At 38.7% G+C, this 27,477-nt stretch overlaps 1 protein-coding gene across 8 annotated transcripts in view; it reads right to left on the minus strand.

Annotated features, from left to right (window-relative positions):
* HYCC2 (hyccin PI4KA lipid kinase complex subunit 2) overlaps positions 1 to 27,477 on the minus strand; it is a 98,274-nt gene that overhangs the window by 49,290 nt on the left and 21,507 nt on the right. For 2 of the 8 annotated variants that reach the window (XM_046658130.1, XM_046658133.1), the window contains exon 3: positions 22,060 to 22,116. The exons of 5 other annotated variants lie outside the window; for them this stretch is intronic. The gene's annotated coding sequence lies outside the window, so the exon portion shown is untranslated. Of the gene's footprint in view, positions 1 to 20,782; positions 20,921 to 22,059; positions 22,117 to 27,477 lie in introns of all 8 variants that reach the window. One more of the 8 variants, XM_046658132.1, reaches the window with a different exon arrangement.

Raw genomic sequence — 27,477 nt, forward strand, 5'->3', positions numbered from 1 at the left:
GCCAACTCCAAGTGGAATATATTCAAAGAAAACCATACCTAAGACATCATAATCAAACTAAAAAAGGAAGAGAAAATTCATAAAAGCAACACAGAAAAAAATATAGTTGACCTTCAAAGAAACAGTAAGACTGAGAGATTTCTCAACAGAAAAAAACAGAACCAAGAATATAACAGAATGACATAGTTTAAGGGACAAAAGAAAACAACTGACAATCTAGAATACAATAACCAGTAAAAATAGCCTTCAAAAATTAAGGAGGAAGAGAGGATTCTGGAAAGATGGCAGAGTAGAGAGCACCAAGAATCTGTGAAGATCTAGAAATCAATTGCACTCACAGAATCGGTCTGATGTAACTATTTTGGAATCCTGGAGTCTACTGAATGCTTGCAACCTCCATGGGAAGACTTCTGATTTTTAATTTTAATTGCGATTAATTTCAGTCAATTTCAGCTTTGAGCACTGTAATAACTACCCATCCCCCATCCCCAGCCATGTGGCAGGCAGCTTGGCACATGTTCCTGGAGCAGCTTACAGGAGGCAGGGTGGACATAAAGAACCCTGTCCAAAAGACACTGGAGACTGGTGCTCTGATCGCTGATTGCTGATTCAGATCACAAAGGTACAGACAAAAAGGTGGGCAGCCACTGTTGTTGCATCTCCCTTCATTGCTGCAAGCCCCACCTCTCCTGCTGAAGTGACTTTCAGGGGATTTAAAGGGTCTGTGCCCATTTCACCCCTCTTCATTTTTCTCTCTTTCCCCTTTTGGGAGCCAGACACTAAAGATTAGGACATTAAAAAACAATTTCAGGGGAAAGGGGGGGTGGGGAGAGGGCACAAAGGGTGAAGTGGTGCACCTACAACATGACTAACAATAATGCACAACTGAAATTTCAGAAGGTTGTTAACTATCATAATCTTAATAAAAAGTTAAAAAAAATCAAAAATAAATTAAAAAAAAATTGCAGGGTCAGCCCAGTGGCACAGCAGTTAAGTGCACACATTCCGCTTCAGCAGCCCGGGATTCACCGGTTCGGATCCCAGGTGCAGACACGGCACCGCTTGGCAAGCCATATTGTGGTAGGTGTCCCCACGTATAAAGTAGAGGAAGATGGGCATGGATGTTAGCTCAGGGCCAGTCTTTCTCAGCAAAAAGAGGAGGATTGGCAGGTGTTAGCTCAGGGCTAATCTTCTTCAAAAACAAACAACTGCATACACAGGTAAAAATAGACAGTAACCACATATGTCTAGAATGCACACAGAAAAGACCTGAGAAGACCTCAAGTCTAAATCTCAGGCTGACCCTTCGCACAGAGAGAGCCTACAATAACAACAACAAAAAACAAAAGCAAAGATTAAAAAAACAGCAAATGCTAGGGAAGGGCAAAAATCTGATTTCCAGAGTTACCACCTTATTAGATTCAAATGTCCAGCACTCAATAACAAAAATCACAAGGCATAAGAAAAAACAGAAAAAAATAACAAAAACCAGGAAAGCATGGAGGAAACTACCTCAATATAATAAATGCTATATATGAAAACCCAGAGAACATCCAACACAATGGTGAAAGACTGAAAGATTTTCCTCTAAGATCAGGAACAAGATAAGGATGCCCGCATTCATGACTTCTATTCAGTGGATATGTGCTTGACCTAATCAACACTGGTATACGCATAAAAGAAAACTGATAGACTCTGCTAATATCAGAGAAAGTAGAATTTAAGGTAAGAATCATTACTACAGATAAAAGGACTATTACATAGTGATAAGGGTATCAAACATAAAGATAGCACAATCATAAACTTGTACATACCCAATAATAACCTCATAATAAATGAAACGAAAATTTACAGAACTAAAAGGAGGAACAGACAAATCCATAATCATAGCAGAGACCTTAATGCCTCCCAGTAGATGATAGAAAAAGCAACCAGAAATGTGTAAGATCTGAACAACACAATTAACAAACTTGACCCAAAGGACCCATATGAAATTTTGTACCCAGCAACAAAAAAATTCTCATTCTTTTCAAGGGTGCATGGAACATTTATCAAAAGTGACCACACACAGGGCCATAAGGAAAGCCTCAACACACTTCAAAAGTGACAATGCCGTTCAGAGTATGTTATCTAACCACAACAAAAGCTAGAGATCATTAAGAACAATAATTAATAAATAAAAACCCAGAAAAATACCAACCACCTGGAAATTTAAAATTATACTTTTAAATTATGAGTCAAAGAAGAAATGAAAACTGAAATGAGTAAATATGTTGAACTCAGTGTTAAGGAAGAGATAACAAATTAAAACTTGTGGGATGTAGCTACACCCTTACGTGCATGTGCAGGAAGTTCTCACTTTGCATGTATAAAGCAAGGACATAGTTCCTAAATGCATATAGGAGTTTCAGTACTGGGTACCATGCAAAGCTAAGACTGCCTGTATTCGCAGAGACACTGAAAAAAAATCAATGGTTCAAGCTTCCATCTCAAGAAGCTAGAGAGAACAGCAAATGAAGAACCAGAACACAAGCACACAATAGAGAAAAAATCAACAAAGCCAAAAGTTGGTTCTTTGGAAAGATTAACAAAATTGACAAACTTCTGGTAATACTGATTAAAGAGAAAACACATATTACTACAGAATTTTTAGACATCAAAAACAGAATAATAAGATAAATTTTATGCCAATAAATGTGACACTTAGCATGAAATGAACACATTTCTTGAAAAATACAAATTACCAACACTGAAAGAAACAGATTATCCAAATAGCACCACAGCTATTAAAAAATGGAATCTGGTATTAAAAATCTTTCCATAAAGAAAATCTCAAGTACAGATGGTTTCATCAGTGAATTCTTCCAAACAACTAAGAAAGAAAGATTAAGGGTGTGCAAAGTCTTCCAGATAATAGAAAATAATCAGACTTCCTAACTCTTTTCAAGAACCAGTGTAACCTTGATGTCAAAAATTCACACAGACATTACAAGGAAGGAAAATCATAGACTGATCTTTCTCATGAACACAGATACAAAAATATTAATGTATTAGCAAATAAAACCTAGCACTATGTATAAGACCATATAAGAAAAGAATTTATGTCAGGTATATAACAAAAGTTTAACTAGGAGAAAAATATACGATCATCCAAATAGGTACAGAAAAAGTATGCAAAATTCAGTACCTATTCATGATTAAACCTGTTGGAAAACTCATGAAGGATATCCACAAAGAGCCTACAGCAAGTGTCACAGTCAAAGGTAAAATACTGAAAATGTACCCTCTAAGGGTGTAAACAAGAAAGATGACCATTATCACCATTTCTATTCAACACTGTACTGAAGGGCCTATGTAGTACAGTAAGTCAGTCAAGAAAAGGAAATAAGAAGAGTAAAGACTGAAAGGAAGAAATGTTATTTATAGATGATATGATTATTAACAGACAATATGAATACATACCATGAAAATTCAAAAGAGACAGAGTAAGTGAATTTAGGTTTCTAGATATAAGGCTAATATACAAAAATCAATTAGATTTCTGTAAACCAGCCACAAATTTTTAAAAATACAACTTCCAGGGGCTGGCCCTGTGGCCGACTGGTTAAGTTCACGTGCTCCGCTGCAGGCAGCCCAGTGTTTCATTGGTTTGAATCCTGGGCGCAGACATGGCACTGCTCATCAAAGCAAGCTAAGGCAGCATCCCACATGCCAAAACTAGAAGGACCCACAACTAAGAATATACAACTATGTACCGGGGGGCTTTGGGGAGAAAAAGGAAAAAAATAAAATCTTTAAAAAAAAAATACAACTTCCAATAGCATTTTTTAAGAAAAATTAAAAACTAGGGTCTGGCCCAGTGGCCCAGCAGTTAAGTTCACACGTTTCTCTTCGGCAGCCCAGGGTTTCCCGGTCTGGATCCCAGGTGTGGACCTACACACTGCTTGTCAAGCCATGCTGTGGCAGGTGTCCCACATATAAAGTAGAGGAAGATGGGCACGGATGTTAGCTCAGGGCCAGTCTTCCTCAGCAAAAAGAGGATTGGCAGCAGATGTTAGCTCAGGGCTAATCTGCCTCAAAAAAAATAAAAAATAAAAAGTAAATTAAAAACTAGGAATAAATCTAACAGAAAATGTGCAAGATAACTATACAGAAAACTAGAAAACATTTTGAGAGAAATTAAAGGAAGTCTAAATAAATGGAAGGCTATACCATGTTCAAAGGTTGGGAGATTCATAAGTAAAGATGTTAATTCCACCCCAATTAATTTCTAGTTTCAAAGCACTCTTTTTTCCCCCCAATATTTTATTACTAAAATTTTCAAACATAAAGCAAAGTTTAAAAAATTTTACAGTGAACACACATTTACCCACCATCCAGATTTTATAATTAACATATTATACTTTCCTTATCATATATCAAGTTCTTACCCATTCCTCATTTTATCTTTTTGAAGCATTTCAAAGTAAACTGTAGGCATCAGTACACTTCCCTCTAAATACTTCAGAATGAGTATCATTAACTGGAGTTCAATATTTATGTTTTGTTTCCTTTTGAATAAAATTTATACATAATGAAATGTGCAAATCTTCAATTTACATGCACTGAGTTTTGACAAATGCAGACACCTGTGTAACCCAAACCCTTATCAAGTTATAAAACATTACCCTTATCTCAGAAAGTTGCCTCATGTTCCTTCCTAGTTAATTGCTGCCCCAGTCTCCAATAGATTAGTTTTCAACAATGAAGTTTTCTTTTTTTAATTGAGTTAATGATAAGTTAGAATCTTGTGTAATTTCAGTTGTACATTAATGTTTGTCATTCGTATTGTAGGTGCACCACTTCACCCTTTGTGCCCACCCCCCACCCCACCTTTCCCCTGGTATCCACTAAACTGTTCTTAGTCCATATTCTTAAATTCCTCATATGAGTGGAGTCATACACAGATTATCCTTCTCTCGCTGGCTTATTTCACTTAACATAATTCCCTCAAGGTCCATCCATGTTATCGCAAATGAAATGATTTTGTTCTGTTTTACAGCTGAGTAGTATTCCATTGTATATATGTACCACATCTTCTTTATCCATTCGTCTGTTGCTGGGCACTTAGGTTGCTTCCATGTCTTGGCTATTGTAAATAATGCTGCAATAAACATTGGGGTGCACAGGACTTTTGGGATTGCTGACTTCAAGCTCTTTGGATAAATACCCAGTAGTGGGATGGCTAGATCGTATGGTAGTTCTATTTTTAATTTTTTGAGGAATCTCCATATTGTTTTCCATAGTGGCTGCACCAGTTTGCATTCCCACCAGAAGTGTATGAGGGTTACTTTTTCTCCACAACCTCTCCAACATTTGTTACTATTAGTTTTAGATATTTTTGTCATTCTAACGGGTGTAAGGTGACATCTTAGTGTAGTTTTGATTTGCATTTCCCTGATGATCAGCGATGATGAGCATCTTTTCATGTGCCTATTAGCCATCAGTATATCTTCTTTGGAGAAATGTCTGTTCATGTCTCCTGCCCATTTTTTGATTGGGTTGTTTGATGTTTTGTGGTTGAGTTGCGAGAGTTCTTTATATATTATGGATATTAAGCCTTTGTCAGATATATGACTTGCAAATATTGTTTCCCAGTTAGTGGGTTGTTTTTTTGTTTCAATCCTGTTTCCATTTGCCTTGAAGAAGCTCTTTAGTCTGATGAAGTCCCATTTGTTTATTCTTTCTATTGTTTCCCTTGTCTGAGAAGGCATGGTGTCTGCAAAGATCCTTTTAATACTGATGTCAAAGAGTGTACTGCCTACGTTTTCTTCCAGAAGCCTTATGGTTTCAGGTCTCACCTTTAGGTCTTTGATCCATTTTGAGTTTATTTTGGTGAATGGTGAAAAAGAATGGTCAATTTTCATTCTTTTACATGTGGCTTTCCAGTTTTCCCAGCACCATTTGTTGAAAAGACTTTCTCTTCTCCATTGTATGCCCTCAGCTCCTTTGTCAAAGATAAGCTGTCCATAGATGTGTGGTTTTATTTCTGGGCTTTCAATTCTGTTCCATTGATCTGTGCACCTGTTTTTGTACCAGTACCATGCTGTTTTGATTACTGTAGCTTTGTAGTATGTTTTGAAGTCAGGGATTGTGATGCCTCCAGCTGTGTTCTTTTTTCTCAGGATTGCTTTAGAAATTCGGGGTCTTTTGTTGCCCCATATGAACCTTAGGATTCTTTGTTCAATTTCTGTAAAGAATGTCATTGGGATTCTGATTGGGATTGCGTTGAATCTGTAGATTGCTTTAGGTAGAACAGACATTTTAGCTATGTTTATTCTTCCAATCCATGTACATGGAATGTTTTTCCATCTCCTTATGTCGTCATCCAATTTTCTCAGAAAGGCCTTGTAATTTTCATTATATAGGTCCTTCACTTCCTTAGTTAAATTTACCCCAAGGTATTTTATTCTTCTTGTTGCGATTGTGAATGGTATTCTATTCTTGAGTTCTTTTTCTGTTGGTTCATTACTGGAGTACAGAAATGCTACTGATTTATGCAAATTTATTTTATACCCTGCAACTTTGCTGTAGTTGTTGATTACTTCTAAAAGTTTTCCAATGGATTCTTTGGGGTTTTCTATATATAAGATCATGTCATCTGCAAACAGCGAGAGTTTCACTTCTTCCCTCCCTATTTGGATTCCTTTTACTCCTTTTTCTTGCCTGATTGCTCTGGCCAGGACCTCCAGTACTATGTTAAATAAGAGTGGTGATAGAGGGCATCCTTGTCTCGTTCCTGTTTTCAGGGGGATGGCGTTCAGTTTTTGCCCACTGAGTATGATGTTGGCTATGGGTTTGTCATATATGGCCTTTATTATGTTGAGGTAGTTTCCTTCTATGCCCATTTTTTTCAGAGTTTTGTCAAATGCCTTCTCTGCATCTATTGAGATGATCATGTGGTTTTTTATTCCTCAGTTTGTTGATGTGGTGTATCACGTTGATTGATTTGCGGATGTTGAACCATCCCTGTGTCCCTGGTATGAATCCCACCTGATCATGATGTATGATCCTTTTGATGAATTGCTGAATTCCGGTTGCCAAAATTTTGTTTAGAATTTTTGCATCTATATTCATCAGTGATATTGGCCTGTAGTTCTCTTTTTTCGTGGTGTCCTTGTCAGGTTTTGGTATCAGCATGATGTTGGCCTCATAGAATGCGTTAGGAAGTGTTCCATCTTCCCTAATTTTTTGGAATAGCTTGAAAAGGATAGGTATTAAATCCTCTCTGAAAGTTTGGTAGAATTCCCCAGGAAAGCCATCTGGTCCTGGGGTTTTATTCTTTGGGATGTTTTTGATTGCTGTTTCAATCTCTTTCCTTGTGATTGGTCTGTTCATGTTATCTAGCTCTTCTTGAGTGAGCTTTGGGAGATTGTAGGAGTCCAAGAATTTATCCATTTCCTCTAGGTTATCCATTCTGTTGGCATATAGTTTTTCGTAGTATTCTCTTATAATCCGTTGTATTTCTGCAGAGTCTGTTGTTATTTCTCCTCGCTCATTTCTGATTTTGTTTATTTGAGCTTTCTCCTTTTTTTTCTTTGTAAGTCTGGCTAGTGGTTTGTCAATTTTATTTATCTTCTCAAAAAACCAGCTCTTTGTCTCATTGATCCTTTCTACTGCCTTTTTCGTTTCAATAGTATTTATTTCTGCTCTGATTTTTATTATTTCTCTCCTTCTGCTGACTTTGGGCTTCATTTGTTCTTTTTTCTCTAGTTCAGTTAGGTGTGCTTTAAGGTTGCTTATTTGGGATTTTTCTTGTTTGTTAAGATGTGCCTGTATTGCGATGAATTTTCCTCTTAATACAGCTTTTGCTGTATCCCATATGAGTTGGTATGGCATGCTATCATTTTCATTTGTTTCCAGGTATTTTTTATTTCTTCTTTAATTTCTTCAATGATCCATTGCTTGTTCAGTAGTGTGTTGTTTAGTCTCCACATCTTTGTGCCTTTCTCAGCATTTTTCTTGTAATTAATTTCTAGTCTTATAGCACTACGATCGGAGAAGATGCTTGCTATTAATTCAATTTTTTTAAATTTGTAGAGGTTTGCCTTGTTTCCCAACATATGGTCTATCCTTGAGAATGTTCCATGTGCACTTGAGAAGAATGTGTATTCAGCTCTTTCAGTGTGAAGTGATCTATATATGTCTATTAAGTCCAATTGTTTTAGTTTTTCATTTAGCTCCACTATTTCCTTGTTGATTTTCTGTCTGGATGATCTGTCCATTGATGTGAGTGGGGTGTTGAGGTCCCCTACTATTATTGTGTTGTTTTTAACATCTTCCTTTAGGTCTGTTAATAGTTGCTTTATGAATCTTGGTGCTCCTGTTTTGGGTGCATAGATATTTATAAGCGTTACTTCTTCTTGATGAAGTGTCCCTTTGATCATTATATATTGTCCCTCAGTCTCTCTCTTTACCTGTCTTATTTTGAAATCTACTTGGTCTGATATGAGAATTGCAACACCTGCCTTTTTTCCTTGCTATTTGATTGAAGTTTTGTCCTCCACCCCTTCACCCTGAGTCTGTGTTTGTCCTTGGGGCTGAGATGTGTTTCCTGGAGGCAACAAATTGTTGGATCTTGTTCTTTAATCCATTTTGCCACTCTGTGTCTTTTTATTGGAGAGTTCAATCCGTTTACATTGAGAGTGATTATTGATGCATGTGGACTTAATGCTGTTAATCTGTCACTCATTATCTTGTTTTCCTGTGTTTCTTTTCCTGTGTGCTTTAAACTACCCATTTAATACTGCAATTTCTTATGCTGGGTTTCTTAGATTTTTCCTTATTTATGATTTGTGACTCTGTTCTGTACTTTATTTTAGTGTCTACCTTGAAGTTTGTATTTAGAATCTCGTGTTTAACAGTCTATTCTCTGGTGGTCTCTTACTTACTTGACCAATACTGATTTAGACCCCTTGCTCTTCCCCTCCTAAATAATTATTTTCATTTTTTATTCCAACTCGTCTTATTAATTTGTAGCTAGAGTGCTAAGATCGTCCTTGTTTTGCTAGTTTCCTTACCTTTACCCTAATGCTATAGTTGAATAATTGCTATCCTGTTCTGGTTCTATCCATCGGTCTCCCTAGTCTGTGGATTGTGTCCCCTTTCTCCCTTTTTTCTTTTTTCAGGTATGAGAGCCTTCTTGAGGATTTCTTGTAGTGGAGGGCTTTTGGTTACAAATTCCCTTAACTTTTGTTTGTCTGGAAAAGATTTAATTTCTCCCTCATATCTGAAGGAAATTCTTGCTGGATACAGTATTCTTGGCTGAAGATTTTTATCCTTTAAAGCTTTGAATATGTCACTCCATTCTCTCCTAGCTTGTAGGGTTTCTGTAGAGAAATCCGCTGACAGTCTGATAGGGGCTCCTTTATAGGTTATTCTCTTTTTTTTTCTTACTTTCCTGAGTATTTTTTCCTTATCTTTCCTTTTTGCCAATTTTACTACTATGTGCCTTGGGGTAGCTCTTTTTACATTGACAAATCTAGGAGATGTAAAACCCTCCTCTACACACATTTGTCCCTCGATCCCTAGATTTGGGAAGTTCTCTTCAATAATTTCGTTGAGCACACTTTCTGCTCCATTTTCCTTTTCCATATTTCTGGGAATTCCTATGATCCTTATGTTCTTACTCCTCATTGAATCCATTATCTCTCAGAGATTTTCCTCATTTTTTTAATTCTTAGTTCTCTTTCTTCCTCTGTCTGGAGCCATTCAGCCTGTCTATCTTCAATTATGTTAATTTGCTCTTCTATGTTGTCTACACGGGCATTCAGGGAATCCGTATTCTGTTTTATCTGTTCCATTGTGTTTTTCATCTCTAGTAATTCTGTTTGATTCTTCTTTATGATTTCAATCTCTTTTGTGAAGTAACTCCACAACTCGGCTTGTTTCTCTATCTTTCTCTCTACCTCATTGAGTTTTTTTGATTATAGCTGCTCTGAATTCATTATCACTTAGTTTACCTAATTCCAAGTCCTCAGGACTTAATTCTATGTTTTTATTGTTTTCCTTCTGGTCTGGGGCTTTTATAAATTGCTGGATGGTAGAGGAGCGTTTTTTTCTCATGGTGGTAGAATTCAGTTGCAGTTACAGCCTGTCGCCACTAGATGGGGGTCGAAAGCGGCCTTAGCTCTCCGCCTTAGGGCAAGATGGCTGCGCCCACTGGCTTTGTTGGGGGGAGGGGCTGTTACACGCGCCGGTCTGGGTTCAGATCAGTTCTGTTCTCTGGTCTCCCAAGGCCCTTGGTTTATGGGGTCCCCGCGGACGGAAGCTTTCCCCCCATCAGCGGGTTTCCACTGAACCAGCGGCAGGAGTCCTGGATGATCCCCCAGTCGCACAGCCCCTACCCCGCTCCTTCCCAACCCACGCCGCAGCGATCGCAGACTCTAGGGGAGGGAGCGATGTCCTCTCCTACCGTTCCAGCGCCTCCGAGGCTGTAAGTAGGGTTTATGATCTCCGCCTTCTTGGTATTGTAGGTCTCTAACGAGCTGGCATTATGTTTATTCTCTGAAATTCAGTTCTTCCAATCTTTTGTTGTATTTTGGAGGGGAGAGAATCCCTGGTCAGCTCACCCCACCATTTTGCTCTGCCCCTCTCAACAATGAAGTTTTAAAAAATAATGCAATTTTAATTAACAAAATATTCCTCTCCTCTTAATAATAATGTACCTAAAATATTTACATCAAATATGACGGGGCATGCTTGGAATTTATTAAAGTAAGAGACTTAAGTTTTACTTTGTACTTTTGGTGGTCTATGTCAAGGAAGAACAAGGTTAGCTTAGTGGTTAATGTCATTTGCTCTGCAAGATTACCAAGTAAAATATATTGTCCCCATCTTGCACCATGCCTACAGATTTTATTTATAAAAACGACTGACCCTGGGTCTTCATGGTATAGATCGTTTGGGGGGCCTTACATCATTGCCTTCCCCATTGCTTGGGGTCCACAAGGTGAAAGTGAGGCTGTCACATTAGCCCATTCTTCCCTGGGGTGGCCCATCTTGCCTCTGCCAGCACTAGGCTTTTTGCCTTCTTCCCTCAGCCTTCGAAGGGAAGGAGAGGACAACCCAAGGAGAATTGCCTATCAGTTAGCTTACATGAAGGGTTCCAGGCAAGGGAGGTGTTAATGTCGAGAAAGCTCCTCTAGCTGAAGTGGAATGAGCGGAGGAGATGTGAGTGAGTGTGAGTTGTGTACTTGGTTTGGGGCCAGTGAAACAAAGATGAGGAAGGTGAAGTTGGTAACAGACAAAGGAGCAGAAAAGGAAAACATGAACACTGAGAAAACATTCAGGAGAGATTTCCTAGCTCTCTCTCAAAGCAATCTTAATCAAAATCCCACTCCTCTCCTTTTAAAGAGAAACTGACAAGCTGATTCTGAAATCCCTACGAAAATGCAAGGAGCCAAGAATAGCCAATGCAATCTCAAAAACAACAAATAGTGGAGGACTTATACTCCAAGACATTAAGACCTGTTATAAAGCCATAATAATTAAAACTGTACAAGTACAGTAATTAAAACTTACAATAGAAAAATAAAGCCTAGAAACAATCACACACAAATACGATTACCTGATTTGTGACAAAGGCAAACTGCAGTGCAGTGGGAAAAAGACAGTCTTTTAAATAAAAGATACTGGGTCAACTGGATATCCCTGTGAAAAATAATATATCATGATCTCTAACCTTACACAATTCACAAAAGTAAATTCCAAATAGAACGCAGATCTAAATGGGAAAGGAAGAAAAAAAAACATAACAAAATATCTTTGTGTCCTTGACGCAAGCAAACATTTTTAAAGAAACACAAGAAGCAGTAACCATAACAAAAAAAGATAGATAAATTGGACTGTATTAAATATGTCATGAAAAGACAGATTAAGGGTCCTGCCCAGTGGTGCAGCAGTTAAGTTCACATGTTCCGCTTCGGTGGCCTGGGGTTTGCCTGTTCGAATCCCACATGCGGACATATGCACTGCTTGTCAAGCCATGCTGTGATAGGAGTCCCGCATATAAAGTAGAGAAAGATGAGCACGGATGTTAACTCAGGGCCAGTCTTCCTCAGTAAAAAGAGGAGGATTGGCGGTGGATGTTAGCTCAGGGCTAACCGTCCTCAAAAAAAAAAGACAATAACAGAGTGAAAAGGCAAGTCAAAGACTAAAAGAAAATATCAGCAATACATATGCCCAATACCTAGGGAGAGATCTTGAGGTGGGGGTTGGAGCAGGAAAGCTGTGAGGTCCTGACACAAAAGGGTAGCCTAAGATTGAGACTGGACCAAGACAACATTCTTACCCACAATCATGAGCCTCATACTGGGGAAGGAAAAAAAGTATGAAAAGAGAAGGGCCTTCTACTTCTGGACAAGACAGAGTGAGAGAAAATGAATTTCGTCTCTTGATTGAAATCATCAAAAAGTGGAAAAAAATTATGAAACACAGGTTTTCGAGATATCGGACACAGATAACAAAGAAGACTGAAGTTGCGCAACTTCCTTGAGAGCTTCCAGGCTGCAGTGAAGAAGGGAAAAGCAGGTAGAACCTGGCCAACTCCCCAAGACACGGAGGTACAGCTGTGCGTCCAGGTAGCATTGGTCTGCCGCAGGACAGAGTAATGGAAAGGAGTAATACAGGGAAAGAACTTTGAAGATCTGTATAGGGTTCCCCTCTAACAGCCAGACAATAACTGATTAGCACATATGTGTGTGAGGAAACTACCAGAAGACAGGGAAAGAAACCCCAAAAGAATCAGAAGTTACAGTGTCTGGAATTCAGAGAGGGCCACAAATAGTGCCTATTCTCACCAACCAGATTGAGAATTGGGTAAAGTAGAGAAGAGTCCTTTCTAAGCAATGGGGAATAACCCGCCCTATAGTGAACACAGCTCCAGTACTGCCTAATAAATCCAGTAATCAAACCTGAAAGGATCACACTGTTTTCCAATAAGTTAACTGCATCCCAGCACAGAGCTCAAAAATATTTATAGCAATTCAAAAATATCCAGAACACCCTAAGGTAAAACTCAAAATATCAAGATAAAAAAATTTACCAGGAATGCAAAGAATCAGGAAAAAAAGATACACGAAAAAACAAGATAATGAAAAGAAAAATCGATTAATCAAAACTGACTCCAAATTAATAGAGATGTTAGAATTAGCAGACAAGGACTTTAAAACAGTAATTCTAACTATAATATTCAAAACATTAAGTAGAGTCATAGAAGATGTTAAAAACAAAAAGCCAAAATCGAACTTTCAGAAATAACAATTATAATGTATGAGGTAAAAAACACACTGGATGGGAATAATGGCACATTAGACATTGTGGACAAAAAAGATTAGCGAACTTGAAAACAGCAACAGAAACTAGTCAAAATGAAACACAGTGAAAAAAATTAAAACAAACAGCATCAGTGAGCTGTGGGACAACTTTGAGGAGCCTAATATGTGTATAATTGGATTCCCCAAAGTAGGGGGTAAAGAGAAGGAGACAAAAAAACGTCCAAATTGGATGAAAACTATTAACCTACAGTTCTAAGAAGTTCAATGAACCCCAAGCACAAGAAACATGAAGAAAACTACATCAAGTAGTTTTAATTAAATTGCTCAAAATCAGTGATAAAGAGAACATCTTAAAAACAGCTGGCCGGGGGCAGGGGGGAACACGTTGTGTACAAAGGCACAAAGAAAAGGATAAAATGATGCCAGAGAGAAGACAATGAAGCAGCATCTTTAAAGTACTAAAAGAAAAAATCTGTCAACGTACAATTCTATAAAGCAAAAATGTCTCACAAATAAAGTCAAAACAAAGACTTTCTCAGACATACAAAAGCTGCCTTGCACTACCAGAAGTGTTACACAAATCCTTTTGAGGGGAAGGAAAAGGATATCAGATAGAAATATGGATTTATGCTAAGGATTGAAGAGAATCAGAAATGGTAATTACAAAGATAAATATGTGATTTTTTCCTCACTTTTTATTAGTTATTTTCTACAGATATTAAGAGAACATAAGAGAACCTTATGAACACTTTATGTTAATATATTCGAGAGCTTAGTTCACATGGACAAATTTCTTAAAAGGAACGTATCACCAAACCTCACTCAAGAAGAAAGAGATAATGCTAACAGTACTGTATCTATTTTAAAAATGGAATTTGTAGTTAAAAAACCTTCCCACAAAAAAAAGTGTGAAGAGACCCTTTCTGTGTCATAAGTGGACAAGAATGGCTGAAAGTTGAGGGTAAAGCATGAATGCTGAGGAAAACCCTCTGAGAACTAAATCCTTACCCTAACACAAAGCAATAGCAATCTACCATAACAAAAATCTGAAGTCTGAAGTGCACTGAAGGTAATGACAGTCGCAACAAACCCAAACCCAGTTCAACTCCTGATTAGGCTGGACTAACCCACACACACTAATGGCCAGACAGAGTGTGCTCATTTTCAGGCATAAATACAATATACACCTCAGTCTCTACTGTTCTACACACAATATATGTCACGCAATTAAAAATTTCAAGACACAATAACAACCACCTACAGTCAAGAGATAAAGCAATCAAGACTAGACTAAGAAATAACCCAGTGTTAGAAATGCCAGAGACTTCAGAATAACTATGATAAATTAAGGGTCTAGTGAAAAAGTTAGATAACACATGAATAGAAGGGAAATTACAACAGAGAGATGAAAACTACAAGAAAGAATCAAAGGAAATGCTGGAAATAAAAACAAAACAACTCCTTCTCCAGGTTCATCAATGGACTCCAACACAGTTTCAGGAAAGAACTGATTTTAAACTTAAAGATAAGTCAAAGGAAATTATCAAATCTGAAACACAAAGAGAAATAAAATAGTGGAAAAAAATTTACAGATCATCCAAGACCTGTGGGACAATATCAAATTGTCTAACATAGTTTTATCTGAAATCCCAGAAAGAAAAGAGAGAACACAGGATACAAGAAACACAAAGGCAAAATGGCTGGGAATTTTCTAAAAACAATGAAAGATATCAAACCACAGATCCGTGAAGCTCAGAGAACTCCAAGCAGGATAAATACTCTCCCATCAAAACAAAACACCACCTAGATACGTTATAATGAAACATCTAAAAACTAAAGATAATGAAATGTGAGAGACTCAATGCAGTATTTGCAAAGGAGATAGTCCTTCAGGGAAAATACAGAAGTGTCAGAAGTTACTGGAGAACAGGAGATGATTTTTTGGAAAAGGTTACTGAAATGCCATGAATCCCATCTTGCCCCAAGGAGCAAATATAAGTGGTATTACCTCCTAACCCCGTGTCTTTTTTTTTTTTTTTTTGCTGGGAAGCACTCACCCTGAGCTAACATGTGTTGCCAATCTTCCTCTCTTTTTTCGTTTTCCTCCTCAAAGTCCCAGTGCACAGTTATATAAACTAGTTGTAAGTCCTTCTAATTCTTCTGTGTGAGCCACCACCAGAGTATGGCAACTGACAAATGAGTGGTGTGGTTCCACACCCAGGGACTGAACCCAGGCCACTGAAGCAGTGAGAGCACCAAACTTTAACCACTAGGCCATCAGGGCTGGCTCTGACCCCATTAGTAAGAAGGTACTTCAGGGATATTACTCAGAGATCTTGACACATGTCACCAGCAGCTTGAAGGATACATTAGAGTGGTGTGCCTCACATCAAAGAAATCTAAAGGGCAAGAGACTGGCTAGCACTTACTCCATGTCAGAGTAAAAAGAGCTTACTGATATGTTGAAATGAGCATTTCCAGTGTGCATCATTGAAGACTGCACAGATGTTTACCATGGATCAGATAGGGGCCACATGGAAGAGAGAGAGAACATCGTCAAGAGGGGCTGATCACCGAAAAAAGCAGATTTGAGCTGGCAAAAGAAAGAATCAGTGAAAGTGAGATAGGCCAATTGAGATTATCCAGTCTGAAGAACAAAACAAAAAAGAATGGAGAAAAATGAACAGAGCCTCAAAGACCTTGTGGGATACCATCAATCATACCAACACAAACATAATGGGGCTCCCAGAAGGAGAGGAAAGAGAGAAAGGGACAGAAATAATATTTGAGTAAATAATCGCCAAAAACTTACCAAATTTGATGATAAACAATCTACACATCCAAGAAGCTAAAAAACTCTAGTATGGATAGACTCAAAGAGATCCACACCTAGACACATAATGATCAAACTGCTGAAAGTCATTTAAGTATGTGCTGTATAGTTTGAATGTCTGGCTGGTTTAGGATTTTTTTCAATTAAATCTTATTGGATGGTTCCAAGAAACAATTTCAGATTTCATGGAAGGAGGTATGTTTTTTCTGAGGTTCATGATATGAGACCCAGTCTCAAGAATGAGAAGCATAAGTACAGAGAACATAGTGGAGAAAGAATATGAAAACTGAAGCTGATGACTTTATATTGACTCAGTTATTTAGGTAGAGCATAATAATCAAGGCAAAGTACAAGTAACTAATCTTTTTGTTTACCTCACATCTCTTTCCCAGTTCCCTTACTTTTCCACTCCCAGAAAAGAGCAAGTAATTTATTCCCAAGGAGGAAGAATAAAACATTAAATCCTTCTGAGAAATAGTCTGGTGTAATGTCATCACATAGGAATTTTCTCTATGAACATGTTCTTCTACTGATTACACAACTAGAGTAGCTTGTGAATATGTTCCTTTTTAATTGTCAGATAAAATCTTAAGCGTATGCATAAACAGAGAATACAGTAAAAATGAACCCTCATGCACCCATCATTGAGCTTCAATAATTATGAATTCATGGCCAATCCTTTTTCACTATACTCCCCCAGCCCCCCCCCCCCCCCCCAATTATTTTGAAGCAAATTCTGGATACCATTTTAACTGTAAATATTTTAGTACATATTGATAAAAGATAAGGAGCTTTTTTCCAACATAACCACAATATCATCACATTTACAGAAATTTAACAATTCCTTAATATACTCAAATATCCAGTCAAGGTTCAAATTTATAATCGTGTCATCTTTTATTTTTATTTTTTTTAAAGATTTAATTTTTTTCCTTTTTCTCCCCAAACCCCCCAGTACATAGTTCTGCATTTCTAGTTGTGGGTCCTTCTAGTTGTGGCATGTGGGATGCTGCCTCAGTGTGGCCCGACGAGTGGTGCTATGTCCACACCCAGGATTCGAATTGGCAAAACCCTGGGCCGCCGAAGCAGAGTGCACAAACTTAACCACTTGGCCACGGGGCCGGCCCCTCGTGTCATCTTTTAAAAACACTGAATCAGGATCCAAATGAGGTTTACATATCAGGATTGGATGATATGTCTCTTAAATCTCTTTTAATCTATAGATGTGTGTGTTTGTTTTGTTGTAATTTATTCGCTGAAGAAACAGAGTTACTTACGTCAGCCTGAAACAAATTCTGCTTATTGAAGAAATAGTTATTTACCATTTCCCCGTGTCTAGATTGGATTTTGCTAATTGCATCCTAATGGTGATTTAATATATTCCTGTGTCCCTAGTAGTTCTTGCAAAATTGTGGTTGGACACAGCGGTTTGACCAGATCAGGCTCATTTTAGGGGAGGAAGACCATTGGTGTTGTGTTCTTCAGTCAGAAGGCTCATGTCTTGTAACTTTTTGTGATCTTAGCAGCTGCTGGTATCAATGCTGACGGATCTTTAGGGATTACAAAATGGTTATAATCTCATTATCTAACTCTATCATTCCTTCTTCATATAATTAGTTGTAATACTTCTATAAAGAGAAACTTCTCTTTATCTAGTATTTGATTACTTAGCAGTAGCATTTTTATAGGAAAAGGGGATAAATGTATAGTTTCTGGATAAATGCATAGTTTCTTCCCCTTTATTTACAAGTTTTCAAAATGAGTTAGTTAACTAGCATTCTTTACTGATAACTGATTAGTTTTGCTCTAAGTATCATTATAAACTCATGGGCTAAACACACTTGATATATTTCAACCCACCACAATTATTATTCTTAGTAATACTCAAATAGTCCTATCTTTGCAGCCGGCCCCATGGCCAAGTGGTTAAGTTTGTGCGCTCCGCTGCGGCAGCCCAGTGTTTCACCGGTTCAACTCCTGGGCGTGGACATGGCACCACTCAAGCCATGCTGAGGCGGCATCCCACATGCCACAACTACAAGGACCCACAACTAAGAATATACAACTATGTACCAGGAGGCTTTGGGGAGAAAAAGGAAAAAATAAAATCTTAAAAAAAAAGTCCTACATTTGCCCAGCGGTAGCTTTTTCATGCTTGGCTCCTTTGCAGGAAAGAGTTAACTCAGCAAGCCTGGGTGTTCAAACCTTGCAGATTCCTAACAAGGGCCTGTTTTCCCGGCCACTGGCTAGTGTATCAGTTTCCCAGGACTGCCATAACAAAGTAGCACAAAGTGCATGGCTTAAAACAACAGAAATTTATCATCTCACAGTTCAGGTGGAGGATAGAATTCTGAAACCAAGAGGTCAGCAGGGCCATACTTTCTCTGAAACCTGGGGAGAATCCTTCCTTGCCTTCTCTAGCCTGGAGTTGCCAACAATCCTTGACTTGTAGATGCATCACTCCAATCTCTGCCTCTGTTGTCACAGGGCTATCTTCTTACTGTGTCTCTTCTTCTCTTCTTATGAGAACACCAGCCATAATGGAGTAAAGACTCCAGTATGACTTCATCTTAACTAATTACAATTGCAATCACCCTATTTCCAAGTAAGATCACATTCTGAAATACTGGGGGTTAGGACTGCAACATAACTTTTTGGGGGACACAATTCAACCCATAACAGGTGGCTCCTGGGAACTGAACTCCTGAAATGTTTTGGTAAAAGTGTTTTGTATGCTTGGGGCCTTGAATCACATGTAGCAGTTTGTCTAGATAGTTTGTGCAAACAGTGGGATTACGGTAAACATCTGCTTTCCTTTGAGAGGTCTAAACCTTCAGCAACTGTGGCCTGCATGACTCACTCCCAGTAAAAACCTGGACATCCAGGCTCAAGTGATCTTCCCTATAGACAACATTTTACAGATGTTGTCATAACTCTTTACTGGAGGGATTACGTGCATCCTGTTCAACTCCCTGGGAGAGGACTTTTGCAAGTTTATACCCGGTTTCCTTCAGACTTCATCCCATATGCCTTTTGCTTTGCTGATTTGTATCACTTCATTATAACAAACTATAACTGCGACTATAATGACTTATGAGTCATTCCAACAAATCATGAAATCTGGGGGTGGTCTGGGGCACACCCAACACAGCTCCTAAGCTCGTCTGACATAAACCTTGTAAATGATGATAGCCTCCCAGCTGCCTACTAGAACAAGAAGTCCAGGTTCCTCTTGTACATTTCCTGCCCTACACCCAAGATCAAATATTTCTCCAAGGAACCCTGGTTCCTTTCAGTGGGAAATAATATTTGGAGAATGTATTCTGGATGCTAAAGAATGGGCATGCTTTAAATACAACATATTCCAGAAAAACATGCTGAATTTTAGAATATATCGTTCAAGTACCAAATAAATGTTTAAACTAGTTAGTATTCAAAGAGTCAAGGAAGGCAGTAGCGTCTCGGTTTGGTGGCATTTTAACCTCTAAAAAATTTCTCTTCCTTACCTCGTTAATGACAGAGTTCAGGAAAAGCTCTTCCTGAAGGCAAAAAATATTTGAGTTGATCATTTTTTTTTTAAAGATTGGCACCTGAGCTAACAACTTTTGCCAGTCTTTTTATTTTTCCTGATTTTTCTCCCCAAATCCCCCCAGCACATAGTTGTATATTTTAGTTGTGGGTCCTTCTAGTTGTGGCATGTGGGATGCTGCCTCAACGTGGCCTGACGAGCGGTGCCATGTCTACGCCCAGGATCTGAACCAGCGAAATCCTGAGCCACCAAAGCGGAGCACGTGAACTTAACCACTCGGCCACGGGGCCAGCCCCAAGTTAATCATTTTTAACTATAATGCAGAACTGCAACCAATAAAAAGAGAAAGCAGGAAACTAGACAGAGGGACATGGAGCAGGGGCAGGAATCTAAGTGCCTAAATATCTCTTCCTTTTCCCTTATTGTGACCATTTTTACTTTTTTAATAGCACTAGAAAAGTTCTGAAGTATTGTTTCTAATTTTAAATACAATTAAATGTACATAAAGGAGCTTATCTTTAAAATTTAGATTTACAAATTAAAAAAATAGCTAGCCAAATCTGTCAATCTTTTTTTCTTTACAGTATTGTGCTTTTTGGTTTTTAATGAACATCTTTCCAATGCTGAGGTTATAAACATACTCACCTGTATGTTCTTTCTCCTTAAAGATTTTGTATTATTATAGGTATTATTTTATTAGCTAATACTTGTACAGCATTTATTAAATACCAGGCACTTTTTAAGCATTTTACGCAAGTCATCCAATATTTACAACAATACAATACAATTTACAATACAATACAATACAATATTACAACAATAAGGTAGGTACTATTATCATCCCCACTTTATAGATGAAGAAACAAACAGGGACTAATAGGTTAAGTCATTTGCTCAAGGGCACTTGGCTAGTAAGTGTTGAAGCCAGATCTCTGTCAACCGAGACTACAAGAACTTTGAACAACTCCCCAACCCACAGGGTATTACACACGTTCGTTATACTGAGAACATCGTGCCTATTTTACCTGGTCAGTACGATACCTTAGAAAGATACATGCATGCCAGAGGGTGGAGGAATCACACAAAAACTTAGAAGCCTCCCACCTTAATGAAGTCTCTAGAGGGTCTAGCAGTCTGGAGTATGCCAAGACATTCTCCTCAAAATGAAGGACAAACTGCCATTGCTCAGCCTGCCACCACCACTTAGAAAGAAACATGGTGCTTGATGGGTCTCTTTAAACTCTGGAAATAACATAAACCATATTTCAGAGTGCTGCTCTTCCCCATTTCCTGAATAACCCATAAAGCTGCCAGTTTTAAATGGGGCCCAAGACATGAGTAGGTAGTGTAGCACATCAGTGCAGTAGTGGAAGATACTCTGCCATTTGGACCTTAAGGTCCAGCGAACTCAGTGGTGTGCCAAGTGTCTGTGGTAGATGATAAAGTAGCTGCAAAAACCTACCAGCAGGCCCTAAAAGGAGAATCACAACACAGACCACGAAGCATAGAGCCCAAGCTGGAGAATTTCTCAGCCTCGGCATTACTGGCATTCTGGTCACTCCTGACATTGTGAGGGGACTGTCCTGGGCATGGGAGGATGATTAGCAGAATCCCTGGCCTCTGCCCACTAGATGTCAGGAGGACTTCCCCAAATTGTGACAAACATAATGTCTTCAAACATTGCCAAATATCCCTGGGGAGCGAAATTGCCCCTGACTGAAAAGCACTGCTCTAGAATAAAGCCATGCCCTCTTCTGCAGATGATTCTCGTTCTGAGAAAGAGCTCCTTGCTTGGCCTCTGGGCTCTGGTAAAGACTGCCTATGTGGCACCAAAATGAACATATGACGTAATCTACTCTTAAGAACTGGGTGTTCTGACCCACCAAGCCATAAAGATGAAGGTGCTAGCAGCATTCTTTCATTAAGTGGAAGTGATACGGTGTGTCAGACATCAGCTTTGCCTCTCCTTCAGGGCACACGAGAAGATTATACTTCTCTGCCTTCTTTAAGTCAGATGTGATCTCATGACTTGCTGTGACCAATAAGCAGAAATGATTCCTGCAGAAGTATTTAATTGCCAGTACGGACTCTCCAGCCTGTTCTTCTCTTGCCACTACGCTAACAGAAGCAGAGGTAAATACAGAAATGCAGTGCTGACCCGCCATATAGAGAACAGTTGCCCTGGAGTAACTCAGACTTGCAGCAGATTTTACAGGACAATAAAAAAATCTTTTTTTTAAATTTTAAGCCATTATTTGAAGATTGGTTATCACCACTACATAAGTAGCTAATCTTGACTACAGTGGTTATATATATGATGAGGTTAGAGGAGGCCCTAAAAGCACAAATAAGCCTTAAAAACAAATGGCTCAGACACTTACGGCATGTACTTCTACTGAATGTCAACTCTCCTTTAATCTATGGCCTTGCAGAGTTCCCTACGACCAAAGAAAGAAGAAAGAAAAATTCAGGCCAGGTTTACACATGGTTCCATATGATATGCTGGCATTACCCCTACATAGAAGTGGCCCTCCAGGACAGAAGAAAAGGGAAATCCTCCCAGTAGGCAGATTTTCAAGCAGTTGTACCAGTCGTTCACCAAGCATAAAAAGAGAGATGACCAGAGGTACAGATCTACGGTTTGGCTAGACAGGCTCTGTCACCAGTACTTGCTCAGGATGCTCATGAACAAAATGGCCCTGTCAGTAGGAATAATAATTATACCCTGGTCTCTACACAGACTTCCCCTCATCAATACTAATCTACAATTCCATTATATGCCAGGCTGTCTCACACCTCCACGCATTTTCTTAAGCTACTCTCCTCCCTGGAATGCCTCTCCTCTACCCTCTAGCCCAGCCACCCTACTCTTCTTTCAAGACTCAGACCAACCAGCCCCCTCATCTATAAAGCCTTTTCTTAGTGTACTACTCTGTATTCATTCAAGGGATCCCCGTCACTCACAAGTTCTCAATCTAGAGTCCACAGACCCCCAGGGATTTGTAGATAAAATGTATAAAATTTGTTGGGAAGAAAATTATACTATTTTTACTAATCTCTAACTAAAATTTATAATTTCATTTGATTATGAACGTAGGCAAAACAACAAAACAAAAAACCACAGTATTTTCTGTCACTTGGTCATGGAGAGATATCACAGGTATGTTCATATCAAATTACAGTTGTTGCAGACATCAAAATATCACTTATGCTCATCACTACTTCATGCCACGTTTCTCTGGTTAAAGAGCTTCTGCCCCATCCTGGATAAGAATGTTGTTTCCAACAACAGTCTCTCTTCTAAAAGGTACACAGAACATTGAGAGTGATTCTTTTAGGACCTCTTTCTCTTGGCTTTAGGGAAGGGAAACAGCCCTCACTCCTTACCTTTAGGAAGCAGAGAACAGCTGACTTCTTTCCATTGACAATGCTCTTCCAAAAGGGTCACCTCTCCCTCTCCATCTTAAGCCTCTTATAAATTGATGGGGTTGGCAGAATCAAAGTGATAACTAGTCCCAACAGCTCACAGCACTTAATACCTTCTGTTCTCAGAAACCTATGTACAGGTTTATTAGTCCTATTTTTTTTTTTTTTTAAAGATTGGCACCTGAGTTAACACCTGTTGCCAATGTCTTGTTTTTTTCTTCTTCTCCCCAAATCCCCCCAGTACATAGTTGTATATTCTAATTCTGAGTGCCTCTGGTTGTGGTATGTGGGACACTGCCTCAGCATGGCCTGATGAGCAGTGCCATGTCCGTGCCCAGGATCAGAACCGGCAAAACCCTGAGCCACCGAAGTGGAGCACACTAACTTAATCACTCGGCTACAGGGCCGGCACCTATTAGTCCTATTATGAAACCATCACTTCTCTAGGGCAGGGAGTATGTCTCAGTTGTGTTTGTATTTCCACTTCCTAACAGGGCCTGGCACATAGTTAGCACTTAATTCGTGTCTGCTGAATTAAGTGCTTTACAGCAACAAGTGGGCAGTCAGCACAGAAGACAGGTGTGTGAAAGACTACCAGTGCCTATCCAATATAGATCCTTACCTCCACCCTCACTGAACTAGTCTATGTTTAGCTAAAAGCCATTTCTGAATCTTACTTATAGCTAAGTGTGGCCGAATGACTAAGTTCTGGACAATGAGATGAGAGGAAAAAATGTGTAGGGAATTCTAGAAAAGAGTCTTAAAGATGAGTGGTGTGCCCCTTTTGTCCTCTGCCTTTCTTCTTCCTTCCTTCTGTCTAGAACATTGATGTGATGGCTGGATTTCCAGGAACCATTCTGTGATCTTGAGAATGGAATCCACATCCTAAGGATGGCAAAGGAAGAAGACAAGGACAAGACAAGACAACTCTACGGAGTTGCCATATCAGTGCTAGACTGCCTATTTCTGAATTTTTTTTCACAAGACAAAAAAATGAACTACTGTCTTGTTTAAGCCATGGTTATCTCTTATCTCTGTTTCTAGCAGCCAAACACAATTCCTAACTGATAAAGTATGAAAGAGAAGCCAGCAACAAATCTATGGTCCAGCAAGACCATATGAAAATAAGAGGTTAGGAAAAATGAACATTTTAATGGAAGATGTTAAAACAGGTGTTTAAAATCTGTTCAAATAAATAAACCAGTGACTTTTTCAACCTTCTTGCTTCCTTCAGGTTTTCAGCAAACATTGCTATAGCACAACAATCAGATAAGGCTGCTTCTCCCACATATTATGTACACTATTCTACTTCATAAAGATTTTGAACCTGTCCTTCCTGGCTTGCCATTTAATGTCTTTTGTACATGTATTTTTACTTCTACTTTTTAAGTCTCAGCAAAGCTTTGCACAAATTCTTAGAGTGACTGTGTCATTTTTTTGGACTGTTATTCATCCTTACATTAAGAAAACGAAAAATAATCTGATCTCTCTATGGACTACTATTAGAGACTGAATTTTTGTGTCTCTCCAAAAATCATATACTGAAATACTAACCCCTAATGTGATGGGCCTCTGGGAAGTAATTAGGTCATGAGAGTGGAGTTCTCATGAATGCAATTAGTGCCCTTATAAAAGAGACCCCAGAGAGCTCTCTCATCCCCTTTGCCATATGATGCTATAGTGAGAAGACAGCCGTCTCTGAAGCAGGAAGTGGGCCCTCAGCAGACACAGAGTTTGCTGGCACCTTGATCTTGGACTTCCCAATCGCCAGAACTGTGAGAAACAACTGCTTGCTGTTTAAACAACCCAGACTCTGGTCCTTTGTTTTAGCAGCCCAATCTGACTGAAACAGAAGTCCTTTTCTATTTCTCCACTCCCTTGAATTTGGGCTAGCTTGCTGAGTTGTTCTGACCAACAGAATATGGTGGAAGGGTCATTAGATATATAAGTTCCAAAGCCTAAACCTCAAGGAGGCCTTGCAGCTTCCACTTTCACCTTTTTAGAACACTACCCTGAGAATGCCATGCAAGGACGCCACACTAGCTTACTAGGGAATGAGAAGCCACACTGAGAAGAACTGAAGCATTTTAACGGACAGCCAGCACCAACTGCAAACATGTGGATGAGGACATCCTGGACCTTCCAACTCAGTCAACTCTCCAGGTAGATTGAGCTGCATAAGAGAGTCAAGTGAAACCAACAGAGGAACTGCTCCGCCAACCTACAGAACCATAAAAAATAATAAATCTTTTTGTCCTAAGTCATTAAGTTTTGGGGTAGTGTTTGAGGCAGCAATACCAAACAAACAAACTTTAAAATAACAATACTTAAAATAACAGTTTCTCGAATGTGAGAAAAATCACTTTAGATTTTTCTGTTTTTATCTTTAATTCACCTATTACAGTATCTTGGAAGTCACGCTGACTCCAATGCTTCATTCCACTGTGATTAAAAAAAAGAAATTAATTTATTAAAATATAATGGGCAGCCATTAAAGGATTTTGTGTGAAGTGGGTAATACGTGATAGGCACTTTAGAAAGAGCACTCTGGTTGCACTGTAGAATGGACTGGAGGGCAAGGTGACTAATAAGAAGATTGTTGGAATGGTCCTGGTGAGAGGCCTGGTAAGAGGTTAGAGGCCCAAACCATCACCGCTGCTGCTGCTGCTGCTACTATTACATTATTTATATATTTATGATGCACCAAGTACTGTAATAATAACCTTATTTAATCCTTACAACAACTGTTTTAAAAAATTTTTTATTTTGGAATACTTACAGATTCACAGGAAATTCCCAAACTATGTGCCAGGAGGTCCTAAGTACCCTTTGCCCAGTTTTCCCCAATGGTAACATCTTGCTTAACTATAGTAAAATACCAAGACCAGGAAATTGACACTGGTATAGTCCACAGAGGTTATGCAGATATCACCAGTTTTACAAGCACTCACTTGTGTGTGTGTGTACTTCTATTACAATTTTATAACATACGTAGATTTGTGTAACTACTACCACAATCAAGATATAGAACTGCCCCCTTGTAGTCACCCACTACCCTCTCCCTGATCCCTAACACCTGGCAACCACTAATATGCTCTTCATCTCTATAATTTTGTTGTTTCAAGAATGTTATACACATGGAATCATACAGTATGTAACCTTTTGAGAGTGGCTTTTTTTCACCTGAGAGCCATCCAAGTTGTTGCATGTATCAATAGCTCATTCCTTTTTATTGCTGTATAGCAGTCCATGGTATAAATATGCCACAGCTTGGTTTTTTGGTTTTTTTTTTTGAGGAAGATTAGCCCTCAGCTAACTACTGCCAATCCTCCTCTTTTTTCTGAGGAAGGCTGGCCCTGAGCTAACATCTGTGCCCATCTTCCTCTGCTTTATATGTGGGATGCCTACCACAGCATGGCATGCCATGCGGTCCCATGTCTGCACCCAGGATCCGAACCAGTGAACCCCAGGCCACCAAGAAGCAGAACGTGCAAACTTAACCACCCACAGCTTGTTTAACTATTCACCTATTGAAGAACGTTTGGGTTCTTCCCAGTCTTGGGCTATTAGGAATAAAGCTGCTGTAAATATTCATGTACAGGTTCTTGTGTGAACATATGTTTCAATTTCTCTGGAATAAATGCCCATGAATGCAATTGCTAGGTTGTAAAATTCTGTTTTAAAGATAAAGAAACTGAGGCTATAAATGGTGGAGCTGGGATTCTAATCTAGATAGCCTGCCTCTAGGTCCTAACTCTTCATACTATTTCTAGTGGTTGTAGAAACTGACAGAAGAAATGAAATTAAAGAAGGTAGAGTCACAACCTAGCATTGCTCAGACAAGGAGTATATGAATAAAGTGTCAAAGAGAACACCAGCTTCCAGCTTCAGCACATCAGATAGATGATAAAAGAAAATATGAATTCACTTTTAGACATATTGTATTTGAGGGATCTGCAGGTCATCCTCATCTAGCAGGCAATTAGATTTCTAGAATAAGAGCTAGAAATCAAGAAAAATCTCTGGATTAGAGACATAGATTTGAGAATCATTACATTTAGACGTAACTGAATAAATAAGATCAGAGGGACAGAGTATGGAATGCGAAGAGATTTGACAACACAATCCTGAAGAACAGAAACATTCATTTCCTCTAGTTTTTTCCCATAAACAATAAACAGTATGTACTGTGACAGACTGCAAACTGATATTAACTTTACATCTTACAAGCACTTCATGTCTACTACACGAGCTTTACAATCATCTTATAAAGTAGAAAGGACAGTAGTATACTCTCCCCTTCTAACTCCCTTTTTCATTTAAAAAGAAAGATCTAAAAAAGGAATATATGCTGATTAAAAAGCCTCAATACT

Source organism: Equus quagga, chromosome 4 (genome assembly GCF_021613505.1).
Source record: "Equus quagga isolate Etosha38 chromosome 4, UCLA_HA_Equagga_1.0, whole genome shotgun sequence".
In the NCBI taxonomy this organism is placed as follows: Eukaryota; Metazoa; Chordata; class Mammalia; order Perissodactyla; family Equidae; genus Equus; species Equus quagga.